The sequence below is a fragment of the Leucopleurus acutus genome, assembly GCF_964270905.1.
Source record: "Leucopleurus acutus genome assembly, chromosome: 6".
In the NCBI taxonomy this organism is placed as follows: Eukaryota; Metazoa; Chordata; class Mammalia; order Artiodactyla; family Delphinidae; genus Leucopleurus; species Leucopleurus acutus.
In genome coordinates this window covers 48,626,791-48,640,281 of record NC_139149.1, presented here as the reverse complement: position 1 = coordinate 48,640,281, position 13,491 = coordinate 48,626,791, and the positions used below count along the sequence as shown (strand labels likewise).

Below are 13,491 nucleotides of genomic sequence, written 5' to 3'. Positions count from 1 at the left end.
AAACAGCCTTTCAGGCCTTGGTCAAGATAAATCACGGAAGAACAGAATACAGTAACTCTGTTTAGTGGGCTCTGGAGAAGAGTAGAAAAAAGAAAAATAGGAAATGTGAGAAAGGGTACAGAAAGGGGAAATAAGGGGAGAAATACCATATTAGAGCTATTTAAATCTTCTTAGAAGCCAGGGAAGAGGATTTAAAAAGTGATATGCCACTTCTCGTTTTCTTCTCCCCTCAAAAATTATTTCTAGTGTAATAACAAAGCAAAAACTAAAATTATGTATTAAATTAAAAAACAGAGACTCACCAAGATTAACATACAGAAATCTGTTGCATTTCTTTACACTAACAATGAAGTATCAGAAATGGAAAGTAAAAGAACAATCCCTTTTAAAATCCCATCAAGGGGACTTGCCTGGTGGCGCAGTGGTTAAGAATCTGCCTGCCAATGCAGGGGACACGGGTTCAAGCTCTGGTCCAGGAAGATCCCACATGCCATGGAGCAACTAAGCCCGTGTGCCACAATTACTGAGCCTGCACTCTAGAGCCCATGAGCCACAACTACTGAGCCCGCGTGTCACAACTACTGCAGCCCGTGTGCCTAGAGACTGTGCTCTGCAGCAAAGAGAAGCCACTGAAATAAGAAGCCCACACACCGCAACAAAGAGTAGCCCCTGCTCGCCGCAACTAGAGAAAGCCCACACACAGCAACGAAGACCCAACACAGCCAATAAATAAATAAATTTATTTTTAAAAAAACTGCATCCAAAAATAAATAAAATACTTAGAAATAAATCTGAGCAAGGAGGTGAAAAGACTGACAGCTGAGAACTACAAAACACTGATAAAGGACACTGTAGATGATTCAAGGAAATGGAAGGATATTCCATGCTCTTGGATTAGAAAAATTAATATTGTTAAAGTGGCCATACTACTCAAAGCAATCTACAGATTTAATGTGATCCCTATCAAATTATCCACGATATTTTTCACAGAACTAGAACAAACAATCCTAAAATTTATATGGAAACATAAAAGACCCAAAATTGCCAACACTATCCTGAGGAAAAAGACCAAACCTGGAGGTATAACCCTCCCAGACTTCAGACAATACTACAAAGCTACAGTAATTAAAACAGCATGGTATTGGCACAAAAACAGACATATGGAACGGAACAGAGAGCCCATAAATAAACCCACACACTACAGTCAATTTATCTTTGACAAAGGAGGCAAGAATATACAATGGAGAAAAGACAGTTTCTTCAGTAAGTGGTGCTGGGAAAGCTAGATAGAAATCAATGAAGTTAGAACACACCCTCACACCATACACAAAAATAAACTCAAAATGGCTTAAAGACTTAAATATAAGACATGACACCATAAAACTCCTAGAAGAGAACATAGGTAAAACATTCGCCAACATAAATCATACCAATGTTTTCTTAGGTCAGTCTCCCAAGGAAATAGAAATAAGAGCAAAAATAAACAAATGGGGCCTAATCAAACTTATAAGCTTTTGCAAAGCAAAGGAAAGTATAAAATAAATGAAAAGACAACCTACAGACTGGGAGAAAATCTTTGCAAATGATGCAACCAACAAGGGCTTAATTTCCAAAATATACGAATAGCTCATACAACTCAGTAACAGAAAAAAAAAAAAAAAACCCAATCAAAATATGGGCAGAAGACCTAAATAGACATTTAACCAAAGAAGAGGTAAGATGGCCACCAGGCACATGAAAAGATGCTCAACATTGCTAATTATTAGAGAAATGCAATTCAAAACTACAGTGAGGTACCACCTCAAACTGATGAGAATGGCCATCATTAAAAAGTCTACAAGTAACAAATGCTGGAGAGGGTGTGGAGAAAAGGGAACCCTTTTACACTGTTGGTGGGAATGTAAATTGCTGCAGCCACTACGGAAAACAGTATGGAGGTTACTTAAAAAGCTAAAAGAGAGAGAGATGCCATATGATCCAGCAATCCCACTCCTGGGCATATATCCAGAGAGAACCATAATTCAAAAAGATACATGCACCCCAATGTTCACTGTGGCACTATTTACAATAACCAAGACATGGAAGCAACCTAAATGTCCATCAACAGATGAATGCATAAAGAAAATGTGGTATATATACACAATGGAATATTACTCAGCCATAAAAACGAATGAAATAATGTCATTTGCAGGAACATGGATGGACCTAGAGATTATCATACTAAGTGAAGTAAGTCTGAAAGAGAAAGACAAATACCATATAACATTTATATGTGGAATCTAAAATATGACACAAATGAACTTATTTATGAAACAGACTCACAGACATAGCAAACAAACTTATGGTTACCAAAGGGGAGAGGGGGTGGGGGAGGGATAAATTAGGTATTTGGGAATAACAGATACAAATTACTATATAAAAAATAGATAAATAACAAAGTCCTACTGTATAGCACAGGGAACTATATTCAATATCCTGTAATAAACCATAATGGAAAAGAACATGAAAAAGAATATGTATATATACCTGAATCACTTTGCTATGCACCAGAAACTAACACAACATTGTAAATCAACAATACTTCAATAAAAAAAACAAAAACAAAACCAGAGACTCAAAACAGGAAAGAGTTAGGATGAATTAATAATTCAGATTTGGAAACAATTTCTACAACAGAAGCTTCAATGTAAACATTAAAATGATTTAGATATCAATTTTCTTAGAGTTTGTGATATATTTATTATGACACCTTGGGGAAAACTATGAATTTTAATGAATAAACTTGTTGAATAACTTTTTTCCTTCTAATTATTATTCTACCAGAGAGTCTATAAACAAAGACTAATCTCCAGAGAAAAGTAATATAGAAGTGTTACATATAAAAAGAAGGTATATTTGATCCAATCTCTAAAAACAAAACCAGGGGGAATGGGACATTTGCTCTGAACAAGAAGGTAAGTTGCTACATACACACGTTTTCTCCAATCCTCTGTAATCCCCAGGCTAGGCTGTCACGTGCCATTGTATAATGGGCATTTCTATTTAATAAGAGATGATGAAAAGAAAGAATCGAGCCTTAAAGGAATATAGGGATAAATTTTTTTTGTTGTTTTTTACAAAGGTGAGTAATACAAAGGTGAGAACATAAGCAGTCATATTTTTTTTAAAGTTCCTCTCTCAGGAAAGGTACTATGTGTTTTGGTAATGTAAACCATATTTTACCTTGCCAAGGAAATCACTTGATAGTTACATATCTTGACTAATAATATAATTTCTAACTTCTGTTCAAATAATAAAAACATATTTAAAAACAGGTGTTTTTATCATATACCTGTATATGATACTCTATTTTAAAGCATTTACAATGTATATAAAACCAGGTACCTGACAATAAACCTAACCTATAAATAAACATAGTTTAAGAGACTTGCAATAGAGAAAGTATCTAGATGTTGAAAGAAGCTATGGGGGCCTGAAACTCAGATGGAGATCCCTAAGTGGGTGGTGCTCCTGAAGTCCAGAGTATATGAGATATGAACAGTTCAAGGATGGAGATGTCATCCAAGACCTAGATTTGTGAGGCTAGGATTTTATAAGCTACAGAAGGCCAGACAGCAGAACAACTTAAAGTTCATACAGTGTCTGCCAAAACTGTCATATATAATAACTGGAGGAATACACCATGGGCAAATGCCTTTCACTGAAGAACCGTCTACAGAATAAAGAAACAAAAATAAAGAATAAGGAAACAAAAAGAAGCACTCTCTCCTCTGAAGTCATGATTATGTAATTTTAAAAAGTTATAGTAAATGAAATTGCTCTTTCAAAACCCTCAGTTTTATTCTTATTTTTTATTTTTTGCCGTACACGGGCCTCTCACTGTTGTGGCCTCTCCCGTTGCGGAGCACAGGCTCCGGACGCGCAGGCTCAGCGGCCATGGCTCACAGGCCCAGCTGCTCCGTGGCATGTGGGATCTTCCCGGACCAGGGCACGAACCCGTGTCCCCTGCATTGGCAGGCGGACTCTCAACCACTGTGCCACCAGGGAAGCCCCCAAAACCCTCAGTTGTAGCTTTCAGTTTATTTAATGTTCTCCAAAGTAGCCTGGAATAATATGGGTTCTTGCCTAGAGATTATTCTTTTTCTATTAAAATGCTGCACAAAATTTAAGTTTACATATCTATGCACATACTACCACATAAGCAAGTTAAGAATTTGTTTTCTTTCCCCTACTTAAACTAAATGTTGAGTGCCTGATCAAGCCTACCTTCAGCTCACTGGGAATTTTTATTTTTAAATTAAGGTCCTATATGTTTTATCTGTACCATAAAATGATAATTAGGATTTCATTTTGTCATGTAATTAGGACTTCACATTGTCTTTTAATTTGCTTGCTAATTGCTTTGGGTCTCCAAATTTTGTTTCCCCAACCAGATTGTAGCTCCTTAAAGGGGAAAGATCTTACTCTTTTTTTTTTTTTTTTTTTTGTATTCCTATCAAGGACTAGCAAGACTGGGAAAATAGAAGGAGTTCAATAAATACTTCTTGTCCACTCAGCCATAAAAAGAAATGAAATTGAGTAATTTGTAATGAGGTGGATGGACCTAGAGTCTGTCATACAGAGTGAAGCCAGAAAAAGAAAAACAAATACCACATGCTAACACATATATATGGAATCTAAAAAAACAAACAAACAAAAAATGGTTCTGAAGAACCTAGGGGCAGGACAGGAATAAAGACGCAGATGTAGAGAATGGACTTGAGGACACGGGGAGCAGGAAAGGTAAGCTGGGACGAAGTGAGAGAGTGGCATGGACTTATATATACTACCAAATGTAAAATAGATAGCTAGTGGGAAGCAGCCGCATAGCACAGGGAGATCAGTTCGGTGTTTTGTGACCACCTAGAGGGGTGGGACAGGGAGGGTGGGAGGGAGGTGCAAGAGGGAGGGGATATGGGGATATATGTATATGCACAGCTGATTCACTTTGTTATAAAGCAGAAACTAACACACCATTGTAAAGCAGTTATACTCCAATAAAGATGTTAAAAAAAACCCCAAAAACTTCTTGTCTGATTGACAAGTGAATTTTTAGACATCAGCTTTCTTCAAACATATCAGAGCTTCTATGTTTACTTGCAATTGACAGGTACAGCACATCCTACTTCCTTAATGTTAGCACTGATGGCAGCTCCACAGCTCCATTACTGTTTTACTATTCTAAACCTATAAAATCTTTCCTGCTCCTCAAAGCTACCATGTATCTGCTGATCTAATCACAATGATAGCTATATTAGAAATTTGCCAACTGTCTAACTGGCATCTTTCAGTAACAACTGCATTCTTTGTTGTTTTTTTTTTTTTTTTTTGCGGTACGCGAGCCTCTCACTGTTGTGGCCTCTCCCATTGCGGAGCACAGGCTCCGGATGCGCAGGCTCAGCAACCATGGCTCACGGGCTCAGCCGCTCCGCGGCATGTGGGATCTTCCCGGACCAGGGCACGAACCTGTGTCCCCTGCATCGGCAGGCAGACTCTCAACCACTGTGCCACCAGGGAAGCCCCATTCTTTGTACTTTTAAACTTTTGTTTAAAGCGTATAACTCAGATGAAAAAAGATGTATAAAGAATAAATTATATATAGAAAATCAGAAATAAAGCATAAAAACATCTCTATACACATGGTCTCTGAATAATTAAAAGTTCAAATAAACTCATATAATATATACTTTGTATCTCGGATCCTAGAATCTGAAAAAACTTTATAACATTCAATAACGTCTATATTGGTTATTAAATCAGAGGGCAGTTTAGAGTTATTGAATGAATGAGTGAAGAAAATTTACCAACATCACTAAATTCTTTTATGTAGTCTACATTTTTGCTCTCTATATTTTCTTGTGTCAAAACACTCTAGACTTTTGTATAACTTCCACACAAAAAAAGGCATAGAAAGATGACAAAAGCTTTTGTCACACCCTACACACCTAGGGTAGCATTTAGTTTGCAACTGAAGTGGTTCCCAGAGCCGTATTATAAAAAAATCTCATTTCCAAGATCATAAAAATGATCCAGGGGAACTCCCCGGCGTTCCAGTGGTTAGGAGTCTGCGCTTCCACTGCAGGGGGGCCTGGGTTCGATCCCTTCTCAGAATTTGTATTTATATTAAAATATAAAATTTGCTAAATAATAACTGCTATCATGACATATGTTACTATGTCTGACAATGGTGTCCTGCAAACAAGATAGTAGTCTTTGCCAAGAATAAGTGTATGCATTTTTGTGTTATTTGATTTCTTACAATTTTTAACTTTTAAAGTAATAACATGCGACAGTTTCTTGGTGCTCTAAAGCACTGCTCAGCTAATCTCCTCTGGAAAGTCTATATTCATATTAGAATTTTTGAAATTATTCTCAAGATAATAAGCTATGATTATTTCTTTCCTCTGAGATGAATAACAATAGGATTCAGGTGAGTCAAATTCATTATTAAATTCTGCCAGGTTCCTTTAACTCTCATCAATATTTATCATATGGTAAATGATGTACTATGCTGCCCCCACGCACACCCTTGATCTTTTGGTACCCTCTTCTGTATACCACAATCAACAATCCCTGTGATGCTTTTATTTTTATTTTTAAAAATATTTATTTATTTAGGCTGTGCTGGGTCTTAGTTGTGGCATGCGGGCTCTTTTAGTTGTGGCATGTGGGATCTAGTTCCCTGATCAGGGATCAAACCCGGGCCCCCTGCATTGGGAGCACGGAGTCTTAACCACTGGACCACCAGGGAAGTCCCCCTGTGATGCTTTTAAATACAGTAGGTCTACAAAATCTTTGATAATCTTTTTTTTTTTAAAGAAGAACTTATTTTATCTCTGGAGCACTTAGTGACTTGTTTCTAATGAACAGAATAAAGTGGAAGCAGAGGTGTGATTTTAGAGACTAGCTTGTAGAAAGCACTGTGGCTTCCTCCTTGCTCTCTTGGATCTCTTTCTTTGTTACTCTGAGGAAGATAGCTGGCACACTGTGATGAGAGGCCCATGTGGTGAGGTATCTTGCCAACAGCCATCTTGGAGTGAGCCATCTTGGAAGTGGATCCTCCAACCACCGTTAAGCTTTCAGGTGACTGGAAGCCCTTGGCCACATTCTGACTTCAATCACATAAGATCCTGAATTAGAACTACCCAGCTAAGCCACTTCTGAATTTCTGACCCACAAAAAGTGATTAATAAATAGTTGTTGCTATATATTGGGGTAAATTTGGGGTACTTTGTTTTGTTTGTTTTGTTTTTGCAGTATGCAGGCCTCTCACTGTTGTGGCCTCTCCCGTTGCGGAGCACAGGCTCCGGACGCGCAGGCTCAGCGGCCATGGCTCACAGGCCCAGCTGCTCCGTGGCATGTGGGATCTTCCCGGACCAGGGCACGAACCCGTGTCCCCTGCATTGGCAGGCGGACTCTCAACCACTGTGCCACCAGGGAAGCCCCCAAAACCCTCAGTTGTAGCTTTCAGTTTATTTAATGTTCTCCAAAGTAGCCTGGAATAATATGGGTTCTTGCCTAGAGATTATTCTTTTTCTATTAAAATGCTGCACAAAATTTAAGTTTACATATCTATGCACATACTACCACATAAGCAAGTTAAGAATTTGTTTTCTTTCCCCTACTTAAACTAAATGTTGAGTGCCTGATCAAGCCTACCTTCAGCTCACTGGGAATTTTTATTTTTAAATTAAGGTCCTATATGTTTTATCTGTACCATAAAATGATAATTAGGATTTCATTTTGTCATGTAATTAGGACTTCACATTGTCTTTTAATTTGCTTGCTAATTGCTTTGGGTCTCCAAATTTTGTTTCCCCAACCAGATTGTAGCTCCTTAAAGGGGAAAGATCTTACTCTTTTTTTTTTTTTTTTTTTTGTATTCCTATCAAGGACTAGCAAGACTGGGAAAATAGAAGGAGTTCAATAAATACTTCTTGTCCACTCAGCCATAAAAAGAAATGAAATTGAGTAATTTGTAATGAGGTGGATGGACCTAGAGTCTGTCATACAGAGTGAAGCCAGAAAAAGAAAAACAAATACCACATGCTAACACATATATATGGAATCTAAAAAAACAAACAAACAAAAAATGGTTCTGAAGAACCTAGGGGCAGGACAGGAATAAAGACGCAGATGTAGAGAATGGACTTGAGGACACGGGGAGCAGGAAAGGTAAGCTGGGACGAAGTGAGAGAGTGGCATGGACTTATATATACTACCAAATGTAAAATAGATAGCTAGTGGGAAGCAGCCGCATAGCACAGGGAGATCAGTTCGGTGTTTTGTGACCACCTAGAGGGGTGGGACAGGGAGGGTGGGAGGGAGGTGCAAGAGGGAGGGGATATGGGGATATATGTATATGCACAGCTGATTCACTTTGTTATAAAGCAGAAACTAACACACCATTGTAAAGCAGTTATACTCCAATAAAGATGTTAAAAAAAACCCCAAAAACTTCTTGTCTGATTGACAAGTGAATTTTTAGACATCAGCTTTCTTCAAACATATCAGAGCTTCTATGTTTACTTGCAATTGACAGGTACAGCACATCCTACTTCCTTAATGTTAGCACTGATGGCAGCTCCACAGCTCCATTACTGTTTTACTATTCTAAACCTATAAAATCTTTCCTGCTCCTCAAAGCTACCATGTATCTGCTGATCTAATCACAATGATAGCTATATTAGAAATTTGCCAACTGTCTAACTGGCATCTTTCAGTAACAACTGCATTCTTTGTTGTTTTTTTTTTTTTTTTTTGCGGTACGCGAGCCTCTCACTGTTGTGGCCTCTCCCATTGCGGAGCACAGGCTCCGGATGCGCAGGCTCAGCAACCATGGCTCACGGGCTCAGCCGCTCCGCGGCATGTGGGATCTTCCCGGACCAGGGCACGAACCTGTGTCCCCTGCATCGGCAGGCAGACTCTCAACCACTGTGCCACCAGGGAAGCCCCATTCTTTGTACTTTTAAACTTTTGTTTAAAGCGTATAACTCAGATGAAAAAAGATGTATAAAGAATAAATTATATATAGAAAATCAGAAATAAAGCATAAAAACATCTCTATACACATGGTCTCTGAATAATTAAAAGTTCAAATAAACTCATATAATATATACTTTGTATCTCGGATCCTAGAATCTGAAAAAACTTTATAACATTCAATAACGTCTATATTGGTTATTAAATCAGAGGGCAGTTTAGAGTTATTGAATGAATGAGTGAAGAAAATTTACCAACATCACTAAATTCTTTTATGTAGTCTACATTTTTGCTCTCTATATTTTCTTGTGTCAAAACACTCTAGACTTTTGTATAACTTCCACACAAAAAAAGGCATAGAAAGATGACAAAAGCTTTTGTCACACCCTACACACCTAGGGTAGCATTTAGTTTGCAACTGAAGTGGTTCCCAGAGCCGTATTATAAAAAAATCTCATTTCCAAGATCATAAAAATGATCCAGGGGAACTCCCCGGCGTTCCAGTGGTTAGGAGTCTGCGCTTCCACTGCAGGGGGGCCTGGGTTCGATCCCTTCTCAGAATTTGTATTTATATTAAAATATAAAATTTGCTAAATAATAACTGCTATCATGACATATGTTACTATGTCTGACAATGGTGTCCTGCAAACAAGATAGTAGTCTTTGCCAAGAATAAGTGTATGCATTTTTGTGTTATTTGATTTCTTACAATTTTTAACTTTTAAAGTAATAACATGCGACAGTTTCTTGGTGCTCTAAAGCACTGCTCAGCTAATCTCCTCTGGAAAGTCTATATTCATATTAGAATTTTTGAAATTATTCTCAAGATAATAAGCTATGATTATTTCTTTCCTCTGAGATGAATAACAATAGGATTCAGGTGAGTCAAATTCATTATTAAATTCTGCCAGGTTCCTTTAACTCTCATCAATATTTATCATATGGTAAATGATGTACTATGCTGCCCCCACGCACACCCTTGATCTTTTGGTACCCTCTTCTGTATACCACAATCAACAATCCCTGTGATGCTTTTATTTTTATTTTTAAAAATATTTATTTATTTAGGCTGTGCTGGGTCTTAGTTGTGGCATGCGGGCTCTTTTAGTTGTGGCATGTGGGATCTAGTTCCCTGATCAGGGATCAAACCCGGGCCCCCTGCATTGGGAGCACGGAGTCTTAACCACTGGACCACCAGGGAAGTCCCCCTGTGATGCTTTTAAATACAGTAGGTCTACAAAATCTTTGATAATCTTTTTTTTTTTAAAGAAGAACTTATTTTATCTCTGGAGCACTTAGTGACTTGTTTCTAATGAACAGAATAAAGTGGAAGCAGAGGTGTGATTTTAGAGACTAGCTTGTAGAAAGCACTGTGGCTTCCTCCTTGCTCTCTTGGATCTCTTTCTTTGTTACTCTGAGGAAGATAGCTGGCACACTGTGATGAGAGGCCCATGTGGTGAGGTATCTTGCCAACAGCCATCTTGGAGTGAGCCATCTTGGAAGTGGATCCTCCAACCACCGTTAAGCTTTCAGGTGACTGGAAGCCCTTGGCCACATTCTGACTTCAATCACATAAGATCCTGAATTAGAACTACCCAGCTAAGCCACTTCTGAATTTCTGACCCACAAAAAGTGATTAATAAATAGTTGTTGCTATATATTGGGGTAAATTTGGGGTACTTTGTTTTGTTTGTTTTGTTTTTGCAGTATGCAGGCCTCTCACTGTTGTGGCCTCTCCCGTTGCGGAGCACAGGCTCCAGACGCGCAGGCTCAGCAGCCATGGCTCACGGGCCTAGCCGCTCTGCGGCATGTGGGATCTTCCTGGACCGAGGCACGAACCCGTTTCCCCTGCATCGGCAGGCGGACTCTCAGCTACTGCACCACCAGGGAAGCCCGGTACTTTGTTATATGATAGATAATACAATGAATCCTATCTCAACAAGAAATACTGTACAAACTACAGTGGTGTACAAGAGGTGACACTCAAGTTTTCCATTAAACTGAGTACTTCTCCTCTAATGTCACTAAACTATAAGCAGAATACTAAGGGTCATCCAATGACACAGGTTCTGCGACCTTGACTTTTTTATGTCCTTTTAGAAATCAAAGGACTCTTGCATGCTCTTTGTGTAGGATTTCTATGAACAGACTAAACTATACGTTTCATGTTTCTCAAATACAATTTTCTAAAAGGTCCTCTTTTCCCTCAACATATTCCTTTCTCCTCCACTCTATGTGTCTCATTTTCCAAGGCAGCCATAGTTGCCATTTGCCATAATGTCTGGGGGTCTTTTCCTTTTCAAATAACCTATCCAAGTCCCAAACAAGGTAAACAGTCCTCAAACTACCCACCAAATAGGAGGAGGAAAGGACTGTGAGTGGTTAGCAGTAGCCTCCTTCTGTTGTTGGTTCAAAACATTTCTATTAACTCACTAATTCATTACAGAGGCTAGGCCAACTGATTGGGAATGTAATTTCTAAAATCAGTTAAGTTTTTCATGACACAGAGAACTATATTCAGTATGATAAACCATAATGGAAAAGAATATATATATATGTATAACTGAGTCACTTTGCTGTACAGCAGAAATTAACATAATGTTGTAAATTAACTATACTTCAGTAAAAAAAAAATCAATTAGTTTTTGAGAAGGCTAATAAAAGCATATTGAAAAAGAAAATTGTGCCATTATCTTAGCCATTTCTGCATACTACCTTCTAGGTTTTGTCTTGTGTATACATGCATACTTTGGCAAAATTGCAAGCAACCAATATGGAATTTTTTCATTTTGGAAAAACCTTAATGATATCCATGCCAATCAAACTCCTTCAGGAAAGGATTTCAATTGTATTACCTAAAAGTGTATTTAATTATAACTTAATTAGCTCAGATCAACATATATGCCAATGGAAAAGATTTTAATTTCAGTTGGCCAGTATTTTTCTAAATTAGGACTAATTTTTGTAACGCATATATAGCCAGCTCTTAAATACTCAATAAATCCAATTTATCCATTCTTTTAGAATATATTTCTTCTCTTTAATCCTTTATATGTTTAGTGCTCATTAGCACTTTGGCTCTAGATATATAAAGGAAGATTAGAAAACTGAAACATAAAACTGCTAATTTTTATTATAGTACAAAAAGATTGAGTTGATGAGCTATTCAAAGAGTTAAATACGTAGCTGTCAAATAAATCTTTCCCCTGTTAGTAAAGATAATTAAGAGAACTCACTGAATTTAGATTTATTTCCTACTTGGAGCTTTATATTTTTCCCTCTTATGGTCTGTCAACAAATAAGGTTATAATTGATGCAACATTATTAATTTTTTGGAAATAAGCTACCTTTGACATGATTTCTGTTACTTACACTTAATTTCAGCCCAGCTGTTCAGATATATATATATTTGAGACATAAAGACATCTTACAAAATTAAAACAAACATAATTTAAAAAAGAAATCTGTTTGAAGGTTCTCTTTGAACACTAATTGACAAACTCTAAAACTTTCATAATGACAAATTATCCAAATTCAAAATAAACTAAATTATTAATATATCTTAGAGCCTTTCACATTATCCCCTTTGTTCTAATCAAGACTGCTACTTTCAAAAATACTTTCTATGTACTTGAACTGCAGATATTTTATTATTTTCAGAGAAATGTTATAATTGGAATAAATATAAGAATTTTGACTAAAAATTGATGATAAATCATGACATTTAGAAGTCTCTGAAACAGGAAAATGGTCTGCAAATATTATTTACTTAAGCACTATATTTATGTCAGCATTTTATAGTAGTTCAATGATTTTAAAATATACTATAACAGGCTCTATCACAAAATTGTATTCTAAAACTCAGAATCACTGTTTCTGAATTTTGTCTTTTGCAAAATAAACCTGAACATGTTCCAGTGGCACAGTTTCTTGTGTTTACTAGCAGTTTTAGATAAACGGAAATTGGAGTGGGGGTGAAGAGAGCTGAATGATTCAAATAAAAAAACCAATAATGATTCTAAATAAAGAAATATGAACTGGGAGATACTGTAGGGAATTTTTCATTCTAAAATTTTTATTTATAGGGAACTGTCAAACTGGATTTCTCAGATTTGATGTTAAATAAAAACAAGTTAAGATAGTCTTAGTTATGGGATAAGTAACTGAATAACCTTGACACACAAAGTTAAAATCTCCTACCTGATTTAGAAGGGAATAAATAAATAAATATAGCACTCTTGACTTAATTGTCTTGTGGTTGTTAAGTGTCCTCATTTGTTAGGAGATATTATTTCACTCAAGAGCTGTTTCATCTCACTAAAACACAACTCATCTCATTAAAAAAATTCATTTTTAAACATAAAATTCCAATGATATAGAAAAGCATGGAGAATAATACAATATACATCTATATCTCGACCACCTGATTTAACGAGCATTAAGATTCTGCCATATTTTCTTCAGAACTTC

The 13,491-nt window shown here is 36.9% G+C and overlaps 1 protein-coding gene across 5 annotated transcripts in view; it reads right to left on the bottom strand.

Moving 5' to 3' along the window:
• The window catches only part of TANK (TRAF family member associated NFKB activator), a 76,842-nt gene that overhangs the window by 21,713 nt on the left and 41,638 nt on the right, over nucleotides 1–13,491 (bottom strand). The gene's annotated exons all lie outside the window — the stretch shown is intronic.